Source organism: Canis lupus, chromosome 8, assembly GCF_003254725.2.
Source record: "Canis lupus dingo isolate Sandy chromosome 8, ASM325472v2, whole genome shotgun sequence".
Classification (NCBI taxonomy): domain Eukaryota; kingdom Metazoa; phylum Chordata; class Mammalia; order Carnivora; family Canidae; genus Canis; species Canis lupus.
The window spans coordinates 8,590,281-8,605,961 of record NC_064250.1 but is presented as its reverse complement, the minus strand read 5'-3'; the positions used below and the strand labels follow the sequence as shown (position 1 = coordinate 8,605,961).

The 15,681-nt window shown below is 35.4% G+C and overlaps 1 long non-coding RNA gene across 4 annotated transcripts in view; it reads left to right on the top strand.

Annotated features, from left to right (window-relative positions):
• The window catches only part of LOC112657511 (uncharacterized), a 309,781-nt gene that overhangs the window by 232,551 nt on the left and 61,549 nt on the right, over positions 1 to 15,681 (top strand). The window lies entirely within an intron of this gene.

Below are 15,681 nucleotides of genomic sequence, written 5' to 3'. Positions count from 1 at the left end.
AATGTAGTATATAATCGTCTAGAAATTGAAAACATAAAGTGTTTAAATGAAATTAAAAGTAAACCTCTTCCTCTATCGTAATGTTCTAATCTGGATGACTAAAGCCTATATCTCAGCAAAAGATCTTGTTTTGTTTTAAGAATAATAAAGAAACATTCAGCTTTTTTCCTCTCTACTTCAAGTGTTCCTAGACTATTCATATATATATATGTGTGTGTGTGTGTGTGTGTGTGTGTGTATGTGTACATACACACACACACATATATAATAATCTGTGACAAGTCATAGATATATATTTAGGTGAGCATGTTCTTTGCTTTATTTTCCTTTTTTTTTTTTTTGCTTTATTTTCCAAAGTAGCTCTCTACCTCCCCAACCGTTTAGAAACTTTGAGAAAATGTTTCATCTTCCTTCCATTAAAAAATTATATTCCTTCCTCTGAAATGCTTTTTTCTCCAAGTCTATACATATCAGGTTTCTCAATATCTTAACATCCTACAATGTAATCTCACTCAAGGCAGTAGTGTTTTCTTTTCTCCCTGCTTCCTTATTCCTTGTAAAAGAATTCTGTTGGTTTTTATTCCAGCATCATCCTTTCCTTCATTCATGTGGTAATAGTATTTCCCTCTTTTTGCAGAAATTTGTTCCCCTGCTAACATGGTTTTGCTTAGGCTACCAATCAAAGCGGAGAGCACCTGACATAACCTGAAAAATAGCACACAAACCCCTTTTGAAAACAGATTAATCCGAGAGTGGGCAGGTGAACCAACCAGGGTGAATCAGAGTTTTTCTGTGCAATTTATGTATGGCTGCTGGGTTATTGTGAGTTTAGAGCTGTCAGAAGTCTCTTACCCACTGAGAAGGAGAGAGAGAGAGAGAGAGAGAGAGAGAGAGAGAGAGAGAGATCCTCAGAGATAAGCAGATAGAGCCAAGAATTCACGGTGAGGGAGGGAGAGAGATTTAATGAACTTATGTTCCATGGCTAGGATATGCCTCAACCCAGGTGTGGCGCACATCTTTTTTATCCAAGTTCAAGTTTGTTTTCTCTAACTTATAGCATTCTTTCTGAATTATATTCTTTAATTCCTGATAACTGGGTCTGTGCTCTCATTAGTGTGCTAAAATGCTCTCTAGATGTTTTAATCGGCATTCAGAGTTCTCTTCATACTCATGATCTTAACCCTTCAGTGTCATTTGACCATGTTGCCTAATTTCCGTGTCACTTTAGATATTTTAAACTGAAAAGGATTTCTTCTAGGGAATTAAATGCTTCAAACTTGTTAGAAGTTCTGGTCAAATAGAATTCAGGAGGCTGTCTCTGCATCATTGGTTTGAAAGTTATGCTGCTATGATGCAAATGTCAGGAATCTGCAGCTGTTCTTGTTGCTCCTGCCACTGCCACTGCTGCAAAGACCACCCACCAGCAAGCCTGGCAACTAGACACTGGAATGTGGGATTTGCCCACTGCTTAAGTCACTGGTTACAGGAAGATGACCTCTCTCTTGTGCCTTTTAGATATTGTATGGTAACATCTAATAGAATATAAGTCACATCCAGAAAGCCCAGTTGCCAGGGGATTCAGGAAATAAATATTTGAAATCCTTAGTCTTACTATATAGAATAAGGTCAAAATAGACATTGAAAGATCCGATTCAAGAGTCTATTAAATCTTTTTTTTCTGACAGTTACCTACTTCCTGTTAACCTGTGGCACCATCTTTTCTGTCCCCCTTGCTCTCATATGTTATTGCAAACCAGTATGGGAACAAGTAGTAAATTTTCATAATTTACTACTTTAGAAACTCATTTTTCTTCTATGAATACAGTTTTCTTTCTCTTTGCTAGCATAGGCTTTCACTTATTCCTCCTTTAAAAAAAAAAAAAAAGATAATTTCCATGTACTTTCTTCCTGAACTCTTTATTCCTATTTTACAACTAGTTGTTTTCTCATCTTCTATCCTGTTTGCCTACCTTCTTTCTTTTCCCTGCCCCTATTCCATTGTAAGTATTTTTTTCCAAAAGGAAGAGTATATCTTTATTGTCACCTATGTAAAAGATAGATCTTTTTTATTTTGTTTTGTTTGGCTTTTAAGTTTTTATTTGAATTCCAATTAGTTAACATACAGCATAATATTAGTTTCAGATGTACAAAACAGTGATTCAACACTTGCATATAATACCTGGTGCTCATCACAGCAGGTACACTCCTTAATTCTTATCATCTATTATACCCATCTACCCATCCACTTCCCCTCTGGTAACCATCAGTTTGTTCACTATAGTTAAGAGTCTGTTATTGGTTTGCCTCTGTATCTCTCTTTCTTTCTTTCTTTTTACCATTGCTTGTTTATTTGTTTCTTAAATTCAATAGAAGAGTGAAATCGTATGGTATTTGTGCTTCTTTCATCTAGCACAATACTCCCTAGCTTCATCCATGTCATTGCAAATGGCAAGATTTCATTCTTTTATGGCTGAGTAATATTCCACTGTGTGTGTGTGTGTGTGTACCATATCTTCTTCATCCATTCATCAGTCTATGGGCACTTGAGCTGTTTACATAATTTGGCTATTGTAGATAATGCTGCTGTGAATATTGGGGTACATATATCCCGTTGCCTTAGTATTTTTGTATTCTTTGGGTAAATACCTAGTAGTGTGATTGGTAGTTTTATTTTTAACTTTCTGAAGAAACTCCATACTGTTTTCCAGAGTGGCTACACCAGTTTGTGTTCCTTTAACAGTGTAAGAGGGCTCCCCTTTCTCCACATCCTTACCAACACCTGTTGTTTCATGTGTTGTTGATTTTAGTCATTCTGACAGGTGTCAGGTGATATCTCATTGCAGTTTTGATTTTTATTTTCCTGATGAGTGATTTTGAGCATCTTTTCATGTGTTTGTTGGCCATCTGTATGTTTTTAGAAAAATGTCTATTCATGTCTTCTGCCCATTTTAATTGGATTATTTGGTTTTTTTGGGTGTTGGGTTTTATAAGTTCTTTATGTATTTGGATACTCTTTATCAGATATGTCATTGAAAATATCTTTTATTCTATAGATTGCCTTTTAGTTTTGTTGATGGTTTCCTTCACTGTGCAGAAACATTTTATTTTGATGCAGTCCCAATGGTTTATTTTCTACTTAAATTGGCTGTCTTCATTTCTTCTATTCATTTTAATACTGCATCATTTTCTTTTTTTCTGGAAATGAAGGTGAGGTGTTTCCATTACAAGAATGACAATGACAGTCAAAAGAGACTGTTACTGCTATGCTCAGAATTTCTGAAAAAACTAGAAATTTTAACCTTCAAGGAAAGAAAAATACCAACAAATCTATATTTATCTTTATTTCTTTAAGTTTTACTCCTTTAGCTATTTTCTTGCATTTCTAGATACTATTTACAAATACTTCCTTAGGTAAATATCTCCGATATTAGTTACATTTTAAACAGACAAATTTTATTGTTACAAAGCCAGTTTTGTTTAAGAGAATATCTGTGACATTGGTCCTCTATGAACTTAGGTGTGAATTATCTGGCAACAGATAATTAAGCAAATAGGAAGAAAAAGAAAATGGGAAAGAAAGAGAAAAACTTCTTTCAAGGACAAAGTATGTGTTTTTAGTAGATGTTTTGTAGATTGATGGATTCCAGATTTGACTCCCTCAAGATTGGGTTCTCTTTGAGACATGTGAAGTTCTCCATGACAATTAAAACATTGTATTTATCACTACATACCTTGCCATTGGCTTGAACTATTGACAGATGCATCCTTCAAAGTAATGGTTCTCAACAGCAGTTATTTTTGACCCCCAGGGGACATTTGGCAATTTCTAGAGATATTTTTAGTTATAACAACTGGGGATGGGGACACTACTGGCATCTAGTGGGTACAGGAGAGGATTGCTGCTAAACAAATATATAGGACAGCTCCTCATAACAGAATTATCTGGCTCAAATGTCATTAGTGCCCAGAAAAGAGGCAACTCTTTAAAACAAGGCATTGATTCTATTGTTATGGAATTGCTATGGAATTGCTAGAGGATATTAGAAAGTTTTTGCTAAAAAAGAAAGCCTTTTTATACGTATAACAATTTTATACTGTTTCCTAATACCATAGTTGCAAAATGGATAAAGTTTTTAGAGGGTTATACATTAGACTTGCATCACATAAAACTTGACATATTTTATTGTCTTTCACCTGTCACTTGAATTTAAGTTCTTTTAAGTGTGGAGCTTTCGTTATTTTTATAGTTCAATGATGGGCACATAATAGGCACATTTATTTTTTAAATAAATAAATGCCTAGGTAGGGTTACGTTATTCAATTTTTTAAATAATCATTTTGTTCCAGGCAACTGTTTTTCTTCTTTCTTTCTTTCCTTCCTTCCTTCCTTCCTTCCTTCCTTCCTTCCTTCCTTCCTTCCTTCCTCTTTCCTTTTTTTTTAAAAAATGCATAGATATCTTGGTATGTCAGGCAATTGTTAGGATTTCTGTCTCTGCTGTCTCTGAAAGCAGTATAAATATGGACTCACACACACAAAAAAGTTTTATTCGATTTAGGAAATTCACAGACATCTTGAAGACACTCATAAACTCCTAGGATCTTTAGGTATCAACTGAAAAATTTGGGAAAACTGTGAAACCAGAAATGCTGTAGCCAATCAAATATCTAGCTCCTTTTAGGTGTGGTAAACCTATGGAATATAAGAAAAATGATTCTCACCAAAGTCAATCAACAAGCTACTCAAAATGTTAAACTTCATATCTATAAAAGGGATCTCATTGAACTCAAAAATTTCTTATAGAGACTTCAAATGCATTTGATATAGTAGGTACTGCTTCTGAGTTCTTAAGTACTCTATAAATTGAGAAATACATTTTCTCACCTCATGTTTTTAATCTATTTATAACAAATATATAAGATCTTTTATATCAACTTGATTAATTACAAGTTTTAACCAGACTTTCTATTTATGACCTATTTGTATGGAAAAGGCAAAAAAGAGTGCAATATTTCTTCAGGGGGATTATTTTCTATTGATGGGTGTCTGTTGACAGAATCCTTATCATTTCTTGCCAATTTTCTCAAAGAACATTGTGACAACTGCTCACAGCAGGCAGAGTCAGACTCCAGAATTGATTTTGGCAATCTGTATTGATCATATTGTTGATGATCTTTAAAACATCTTGCTATCCCAGACTTTACTTATGTCAAGGGGAATTAACAAATCTATCTGATATTGGTATATTCATGCCGCTACCAAATCTTGAATTCTAAAAAAAAAAAAAAAAAAAAAAAGCATAGGAAGTAGATTATAATTGTCATCAATATTTAAGAGTCATCTCTAGCCAAAAAGCATCAACAAGCTAATAGAACATTTTACTAGGATGCTGCTCCCATTTTATTCAACTGCATAATGACTTCAGAGGTTCATAAATGAAAATCACAGGAAAGCCTATTTGTCTTTGAGCTTTCTATTTTGCTTTTGTTCTTTGTGTAATAAACTGGGAAGGTATTTGAAGGCTGCAATAGAAGAAAAGTGAAAGGAAAGGAAAAGAAAGAAATAAGAGGCAAAGAGAAAATGGAATAGAGAACTTTTTAATGTTTGCCGTCGTTTTTCTGCTAAAATATGAGAAGAGATATGAGAAAACTAGTAATGGGAAAATGAGAATTTGGAAGCCAAAGAGACACTGATTTAAATAAATAAATATATTTGTATGTGTAGGAATGTGTACATTTGTGTGCATATATATTATTGTATTTGGCTTATGCAATATTCCTTTCCAAAGCACAAGAAAAGGGCAGCCTGGGTGGCTCAGTGGTTTAGCGTTGACTTCAGCCCAGGGCCTGTTCCTGGAGAGCCAGATTGAGTCCCACGTCGGGCTTCCCGTATGGAGCCTGCTTCTCCCTTTGTCTGTGTCTCTGCTTCTCTCTCTCTGTGTCTCTCATGAATGAATAAATAAAGTCTTTAAAAACAAAAACAAAAAAAACCCCAAAACACACAAAAATATGTTTGCATATATTTTATTTATCTTCTTACATAATTTTCATTTTACAGGAGAAAATGAAGTGTAGAAAGAAAAAGTGATGAATAAGATGTCATCCAATCAGTGGGGAGAATGGAGAATATCTAGTTCATCTGAAATTCAATTAATGATTTGTCCATTCAATTATTTTAAGGCATGAAAGATATGATATGTATTGAAACATAAGACGGTGCCAGGAATCTGATGGTTCTATTTCACTTAAAAACAAATTAACTTAAAGGGATTATTTGACTTTTAAATCCAAATTTCTTGACAAAATGACTTGCTAGTATCCATCTCAAAGGCAGGTTTAAGGCCTAGACTTCGACCACTGGTTCATTTGACCATCCTCTGTATATATTAGTTTGAGTCAAGAATGTCTTCAGCATGTGTACATTAAATCAGACTTGTAAAGTATATCTCAAACATTAGAGTTTTATGTTATTTCTTTTTTTTTTCAAATGAATTTGGCCTAAAATGTTAACAAAATTGGAAACAGCTGTGTTAAGAAACTACTTTCTTTTCCATTTATAGTCTTGTCGACCAATATAAACTTCATCATTTTAGTGGAGCTTCTCCCCCACATCCAGATGTTATGGATTTCTCAATAATCCTCAGCAAAAATTGCCAAAACCAACAAGAAGTTTTAACATGTAAATTCAACACATTGTTTCATGCTCATCATGGCCTTTTCTCCATCAGCCCCATCCTCATCAGATTTCAGATGCTCGGCAGTTGACACAGCTACAGCAAAGGACTCTGAGTCATCATCTCATTGTGGGATGGGTTCCTTTTAAATTTTTTTTGTCTGATTCATGAACTGCTTTTTGAAAATCTAAAAATGGTTCATGAATTGCTTGGGAGTTGGCAAAAATTAATAATAATGAGCCCATTTTGAGTACACTGAAATGAACTGATTATCATTGCAAGCTGTTGCTAATTTGGATTCTTGATGGCAAGAAAGGGTCCTACAGGAGCCTTTTCACTTGCAAGTAGGACAGATTTCATGGAGTGGCAGAGAAAACACTTTTGTAACCTTTACCTCTGTGTTTCCTTTTAGGATTATGGGATATATAGGAATAACAGGGCTGTTATTGATACTGGATTTTGGGTTTTTAGTCTAATCATACTGGGAAAATGATATAACCAACAGGCCATTATAAACAAGTGGTAAAATGCAGACATGTCACTTAATCCAAGAATAGAGCTTGAATGTTTTTATAAATGTTAGGAGATTATGTTCTGCAGAATAAGCATGGATAGATCTGGTTATCTTATCCTAATTTATTACTCTGGTATTGTTAGTTTTGTTCATATCAACTTCTAATCATTTCTCCTAAGCTTTCAAAGCTATTGGCTTTAGCAGCATCCTTCAGTTGAGTATTTCACTGGGTAAAGTATATGTTACTTCATAAAGTGAGAATTTCTCTTGCTTATGTTTCATAAGAAAAAATGTAGGACAAAGTAAAGATTACACCACAGATATCACAGAAATATCAGAAATGACATTTATTATAAAACTAGAAAGTATTTTCGGCATAATTTGGGAAAATTTAAGTGAAGCAAATGGAAAACCAAAACAAAATGAAAATTTTGCCTTCTCATGAATTTGTGAAATCAAATATTTAAAAATCTTCTTTTCATAGTAATCATGTCTGTGTAACCATGTTTTCTGTTTTGAAACTAAGTAAGTAATCTTAGAAAGTAATAACCTATGAATACAAAATAATTATGAAAGACATAATTTGACCTCATATGGTTGAAAACACAATGGGATAAATTACTTCAATTTGGAGTTGAATTATAATGTACAAAATATCTCAAAATAATTAAATAAACTTAGCACTTAGAGAAATCATACTATCCTTCAGCATGTTTTAGCTATAGGAAAATTAAATCTTTTGACCAAAACTATTCTTTTTCCAGCTACATATAGAAGGCAATGGAGAGCTCTTACAGTATTAGATTACATTCAGAACAATGCTTCATTGTACAACTTAAAAAAATTCTCTGAATTGTTCTTGAAATTTTATTTAGATTTTCTTTAAATCAAAGTCAAGCACAATAAACCTATGAAAATAGTAAATCGCATTTACAGTATGCTGATTAGCCACAATTTAACCTTAATTTTAAATTTTTGAATCAATACTTAGCAAAAAAATTTCTCAGATATCATATTAAGAAAAACTGGAAAAAAATACATCAAGTAAAACAAGAAATGCCTGTGGAAAATGCCAATGTGCTAGAAGACAGCAGAGTGAAGTTCTTGGATTAGAAATGGTACCTTTATTTGGTGTTGAGTAAAAATAGACATATGAATCTTAGCGTTGGCAAGTCAATTTCAAAATCTTTATTTTATTTTTTGGGTATCCTAGGCTTTACTATATCCAGAAACCCTCCTAGAAATCACAATTTAAAGCAGGTAGTGTTTCACTCTCTCATACAGGATATATAAATGCCAAATCATGTTACAGTTTAATGCAGAAAAATGTTTTCTTCTCAATGAGAGCTTTAAGTGTGAAAGAGAACCAGAAATATCACACAGCACACCCAGAAATTTAGATGATTTTACAGTATTTCTAAAAATTTGATTTAATAATTTTTAAAAACCTCTAGGGCCATGAATTTAGCTATTAATTTGAAAAACCTGAATACATTGTCCCTTCAAACCTAAAGGCCAAAGCACTCCATCCTTATTTTAATGTTCTAGACTTTATCATGAGACAAAATCGGGGGATATGGGTGGAGGGCAAAGATAGAGAAGGGTCTGGTAATTTTGATCTCTTTATATCTCTCTGCCACCTGCTAGATACAAACTCTAAATCTGTTTTTTTCAACTCTTTTTTTCTTCTTTAGTTTCCCTTGAGGCCACATGACAGAAAGAAGACTGCATAGGAATTGAGGGGTTAGACAGAAACATTTAATTTGATATTTAAAAGAAAATCTGCTTTAGTCTCTGACTTAAAATTTTTTAAAATATGATGCTAAATGTCTAGATCCTCTGGGGAAAAAAAGAATGATCTTTGCCATCTTTTGAGAGCTAAGATTCATAGCTTTTAGAAGAACTCTATCTGAATTTTGTAACGGAGAGTTTGCAGAAAGAAGTCAATTATAATATTTGGTCTGCAGATCACAAAGGGTAGTCTAGGAGGTCCCTCAAGTAAATAAGATAGTGTTTCTCTGAGCAGAGGTTGAGAATTCTGGGAAGCAAAGAAATATAGTGCCATGGAGACAGTCATGATACTCTGAGTCACTGTTCTATAGGGAAAACTATATATTTGCAAATAATTCTTCCCTTTCATTCTTTCCTTTCCATATCATCTCTCCCTCTTTACAGCCATTTTCTCATAATCTTCTTATCTCTTTGATTCTGATTCTACCTGTTGTCATCTGTATATGATCATTCTTTATCATTATATGAACCTATTCACTTGCCATTCTAGTGCAAGAGTCAGAAGACTCTGGCCTACCACAATTTGAGCCACTAGCTTTTTTGAGCTAAGAATAAGTTCTATACTTTAAAAGGTTGAAAGAACCAAAACAAGATTAATATTTTGTGGCATGTGAAAATTATGTAAAATTTGAATTTCAGTAACCATAAATAAAGTTTTATTGGAACACAGCCATGCCCATTCCTTTAGGTGATTTTTATCGATGATTTTGCATTAGAGTGGCAGAGTTGAGTAGTTACTACAGAGATTGCATGGCCTGCAAAGCCTAAAGTATTTATTATCTAGCCCTGTATAGAAAAAAATAAGAAAACTACTGACTCTTGAAGGGGTCAAAACAAAAAACACCACAGTTTCTGTTACTTCTCCTCACCAACCTTCCCTCCAGATTACTTTGTTTCAGGAAATGGAACCAACAGATTTCTCATAGTTTAGGATGGAAATCACACAGTTTCTCTGTTTTAGAGTTTTTAATCTGTGTTCCTTTTCTGGGTTACGGTATGTTTAGTTATCAATCTCCTACTGGCCCAGAGGATGAAGGAAGCAATAAAACAACCATTTTCCATTTAATTTACCATAATTTTAAAAAGTTGGGAGGCACTCCACACATATTTGCTTATGCCCCCACCCTAAAAAACACTTATGTACTTACTGTGAATCTACAATTCACTTTAAATATAAAGATACACATAGCTGAGAAAATTGGACATCCACATGCAGAAGAATGAAACTAGACCACTCTCTTGCACCATACACAAAGATAAACTCAAAATGGATGAAAGATCTAAATGTGAGACAAGATTCCATCAAAATCCTAGAGGAGAACACAGGCAACACCCTTTTTGAACTCGGCCACAGTAACTTCTTGCAAGATACATCCACGAAGGCAAGAGAAACAAAAGCAAAAATGAACTATTGGGACTTCCACAAGATAAGAAGCTTTTGCACAGCAAAGGATACAGTCAACAAAACTAAAAGACAACCTACAGAATGGGAGAAGATATTTGCAAATGACATATCAGATAAAGGGCTAGTTTCCAAGATCTATAAAGAACGTATTAAACTCAAGAGCAAAGAAACAAACAATCCAATCATGAAATGGGCAAAAGACATGAAGAGAAATCTCACAGAGGAAGACATAGACATGGCCAACATGCACATGAGAAAATGCTCTGCATCACTGGCCATCAGGGAAATACAAATCAAAGCCACAATGAGATACCACCTCACACCAGTAAGAATGAGGAAAATTAAAAAGGCAGGAAACCACAAGTGTTGGAGAGGATGTGGAGAAAGGGGAACCCTCTTACACTGTTGGTGGGAATGTGAACTGATGCAGCCACTCTGGGAAACTGTGTGGAGGTTCCTCAAAGAGTTAAAAATAGACCTGCCCTACGACCCAGCAATTGCACTGTTGGGGATTTACCCCAAAGATACAGATGCAGTGAAACACAGGGACACCTGCACCCCGATGTTTCTAGCAGCAATGTCCACAATAACCAAATTGTGGAAGGAGCCTCGGTGTCCATCGAAAGATGAATGGATAGAGAAGATGTAGTCTATGTATACAATGGAATATTCCTCAGCCATTAGAAACGACAAATACCCACCATTTGCTTCAACGTGGATGGAGCTGGAGGGTATTATGCTGAGTTAAATAAGTCAATCAGAGAAAGACAAACATTATATGTTCTCATTCATTTGGGGAATATAAATAATAGTGAAAGGGAATAAAGGGGAAAGGAGAAAAATTAAGTGGGAAATATCAGAAAGGGAGACAGAACATGAGACTCCTAACTCTGGGAAATGAACTAGGGGTGGTGGAAGGGGAGGTGGGTGAGGGGTGAGGGTAATTGGGTGACGGGCACTGAAGTGGGCACTTGACGGGATGAGCACTGGGTGTTATTCTGTATGTTGGCAAGTTGAACACCAATAAAAAATAAATTTATTATTAAAAACAAAAAAATTAAAAATGATAAAGATACACATGGACCAAAAATAAAAGGGTGGAAATATACGTACCCTGCTATCTCTAAGCAAAGAAAACTTGAAGGGGCTTTATTAACAATGGCAAAGTAGATGTCAGAACATAGATATCAAGGGTAAAGAGTGAGTGATGATAAGTGATTGGTTCTTTTATACAGTGTAACAGTCCTTATTGTATATATATCTAATAACTGAGCTTCAAAATGCATGAAGCCACAACTAATGGATGTGGAAAGAAACAGATAAATCCACAATTATAGTCATAAACTTAACAAATTTCTCTCAACAACTGATACAAGCCGAAACAAAATCAACAAGTATAAAGAGGACTTTATCAACCAACCAGAAATATGCTAACAACCAACCAGAACTAGCTGACGTGTATAGAACAATACACTTAACAACAGAGCTTTTTCGAATACGTGTGGAATATTTAGTTCATATTCTGGGCCATAAAATAAGTTTCATTACATTTAAAAAGAGTCAAGAGGCGGGCAAGATGGCAGAAGAGTAGGGTCCCCGAGTCACCTGTCCCCACCAACTTACCTAGATAACTTTCAAATCATCCTGAAAACCTATGAATTTGGCCTGAGATTTGAAGAGAGAACAGCTGGAACCCTACAGTGAGAAGAGTTTGCACTTCTAGGGCGGAAAGGCCTCGCAGGGAATTAGAGCAGGACCCAGGAGGGCGGGGATGCCCTCGGGCTCCCGGGGACACTAACAGACACCTGCGCATAACAGAGGGGTGTTATGCTAAATATTGGCAAATTGAACTCCAATAGATTAAATAAATAAATAATAAAATAAAAAGAGTCAAATAATACAGAGTTTGTTCTGTGATCACAATATTATCAAATTAGAAATCAGTACAATAAAGATATCTGGAAAATCCTCAAATATTTGAAAACTAAAGACTTCTAAATAACTCATTGGTCAGAAGAAAATTATAAAATGTTTGGAGCTACATGAAAATGAAAACAACCCATCAAATTTGGTGGGATACAGGTAAAATAATTCTCAGAAGGAAAGAACAATGGTCTAAAAACAATGACCTAAATATCACCTTTTGAAAATAGAAAAAGAAGAGCAAATTAAACTCCAAATAAGCAAATGAAAGGAAATAAGAAAACTAAGAGATGAAGTGAATGAAACAGAAAATAGAAAAGACATAAAGAAAAAGTCCTGACACAAAAAGCTGCTTCTTTGGGGTGATTAATAAAATCATAACCCCAGGAAACAGTAAGAATAAAGGGACACTGGGTGGCTCAGTGGTTGAGCATCTCTGCCTTTGGCTCACATCATGATCCTGGGGTCCTGGGATTGAGTCCTGCATTGGGCTCCTTGTATGGAACCTGTTTCTTTCTCTGCCTATATCTCTGTCTCTCTCTGTGTCTCTCATGAATAAATAAATAAAATCTTTAAAAAAAATAGAGAAAATGGAAATTACCAATTGTCAAGAATGAAAAAAGTGACATGTCCCTACAGATATTAAAAGGATAATAAAATAATGTGAACAACTTTATGCTAATTAAAAGTTCTATGAAATGGATTAAATTGCTTTAAAGACACTATCAGGGTTCTCTCAAGGAATAGATTGCCCCAATAGACATATCTATTTTTAAAAATTAAATTCATAGATAAAACCCTTACAAAAAAAAGAAAAAGAAAGAAAGAAAAGAAAAAAGTCCCAAACCATAATGGCTTTATTTTTTAATTCTACCAAACAAGGAGGAAAAAAATAATTCTACACAAACTCTTCCATAAAATTGAAAAGGAATAAATGCATTCCGACTCATTCCACAGGGAGCATTAGACGTATTCCAAAAACAAAACAAAACAAAACAAAACAAAAATTTATATATATATTGTATTATATACATATATATATATTACAAGAAGGAAGACTACATTCCATTGTTCTCCATGAATATGGACACAACAACTCCTTATAAAACTTACCAAATGGAATCCAATAGTACACATAAAGGATTATAGATGACATAGTGGGTTTACCTTAGGATAATCTTGGTATAATTGATTTGAAAATCAATTAATGTAATTTACTCCAGTACATTAAAAAAAGAAAAATCATAGTATAATCATAAAAGAAGAATCTTAAAAGTGTTGTTGTGCCCAAGATTGCGAATCCGAGAAACCACCAAGGAGCGGAAACCGATGCAAGCAGCACAAGGGTTTCTTTACAAGCTCCAGCTTGGGTCCAAGTGTACCCAACACAGCGACACAGCAGAGCAGGGACTTGGACCCCAAGACTAATAGGCGTAGCAGCTTTATAGGGGCCAGTGGCCAATGGGATTGTAACATACACAGAAAGTTGCAGAGTCATGTTGGTCCACACGCAGGTGGCCAATTGAATCACAGTTTACCCTATAGTGACCATTTGAGCTGGCCTGTCACTCTGGTCAGAATCGATGCGCAGTTTTGGCGGGCACAAGGCGGGGTTACATTGTTATGAGCCAATTTCGGGTAAGGGTGTGCCCAGCGGCTTGACTAGGGTGGGGCAGCGCCTTAAGCAATAAGCAGGTCATGTGGGGGTCATACAGGAGGTGGCCGGTGCAGCACAAAATGGAGTTAGTCCTGCTCTGCTTGTCCAGGGGTAGGGGATTTTTGTTAAATTTCCTGGGTCCAAATCTCTTATCCATTACTGATTAAAAGCCACAACAAAGTCTCAGCAAATGAAATAGAAGAAATTTTTTCAACTTGGTAATTTATGCTTAATAAACATCATACTTGGTGGTGAAAGAATACTTTTCCCCCTTAGATCAGGAACAAGACAAAGGTCTTACTCTCATCACTGCTGTTCAACACTACTATTGACTCTAGCTAGTGCAGTTAACCTAGGAAAAGAAATAAAAGACATCCAGATAGGAAAGGAAGTAAAATTGTCTTTATTCACATAAGTCATATGGGAAATATGTGACTTTTTATATAGCCAAATGATGGCCTTCTGTAGATCCTATTTTCAAAGAGGACTAAACATCTATAACACATGCTCTCCTACAATTGTAACCTTGACACTTCCCATGGAGAGGTGGGATCTGTCTCTTTCCACTGAATCTAGATACAAAGATTATATGATTACAAACTCTAAGATACAAACTACAAGATTACAGAAGTGATATTGCATGACTTCCAAGGCTAGGTCAGGAAAGGTAATGAAGGTTTCACCTTGATTGCTAGTACAACTATGCTTGGATCCCTGAGCTCCTATGGAAGAATCCCAATTATTCTGAGACTGCCATACTGGAGACAGCCAGGCAGATGATCCTGTTGACAGTCAAGCTGACCCTCCACCCAGAAGCCATCAAATTATTGGCCAGTTTAGTCTTTCAGATGACTAAATTCTAATCTACATTTGACTAAGAGCATGAAAGAATCTCTTTGTTAAGTAAATTACTTACCTATTTCATTAGTTTTTTTTTTTTTTTTTCTCCCCCTGAGGTTTTATCTTGCTGTTTGGAACATTGTCTGTACCTTCAATTTGCTTGACTGTAATTTTTTTTTATGTATCTGATGAATTAGCCATCTCTCCCAGTGGCCTCATGTAGGAGATGAACCTTAGGGTTCAACCCTGTTGTAGCTCTTGGTTTTCTTTCAAGCTTTTGTAACTGTCAAAACAGCCTATTTTATTTTTAATAGCTTCCAGTAGTTGAGGATGTGCCAAGACCAGTTAGCGTCTCAAAGGGGAGGATCTCAGTCAATATCTAGATTTAGGCTGGTTGGAAGCCAGACCCTCAGGTAGTGGCCTTTATTTTACTTTATTTTTTTTTAAGATTTTATTTATTTATTCATGAGAGACACACAGAGAGAGAGGCAGAGACGCAGGCAGAGGGAGAAGCAGGCGCCATGCAGGGAGTCTGACGTGGGACTCGATCTGGGGATCCCAGGATCAGGCCTGGGCTGAAGGCTGCGCTAAACCGCTGAGCCACCCGGGGTGCCTGGTAGTGGCTTTTAAAAAATGCAAATACAATTAAGAGTATACTTATCTTGAAGAACTTGGGTGTCTGTCAGTTAAGCATCTGACACTTGAATTTTGGCTCAGGTCGTGATCTCAGGGTTTTGAGATGGAGCCCACATTGGGCCCTGTGTTGGGGGTAGAGCCTGCTTATGATTCTCTCTTTCTCCCTCTACCCCTCCCCAACTCTCAAAAAAAAGTTTGAGTATACTTATTTTGATGAGCATTGAGAAATGTATAGACATGTTGA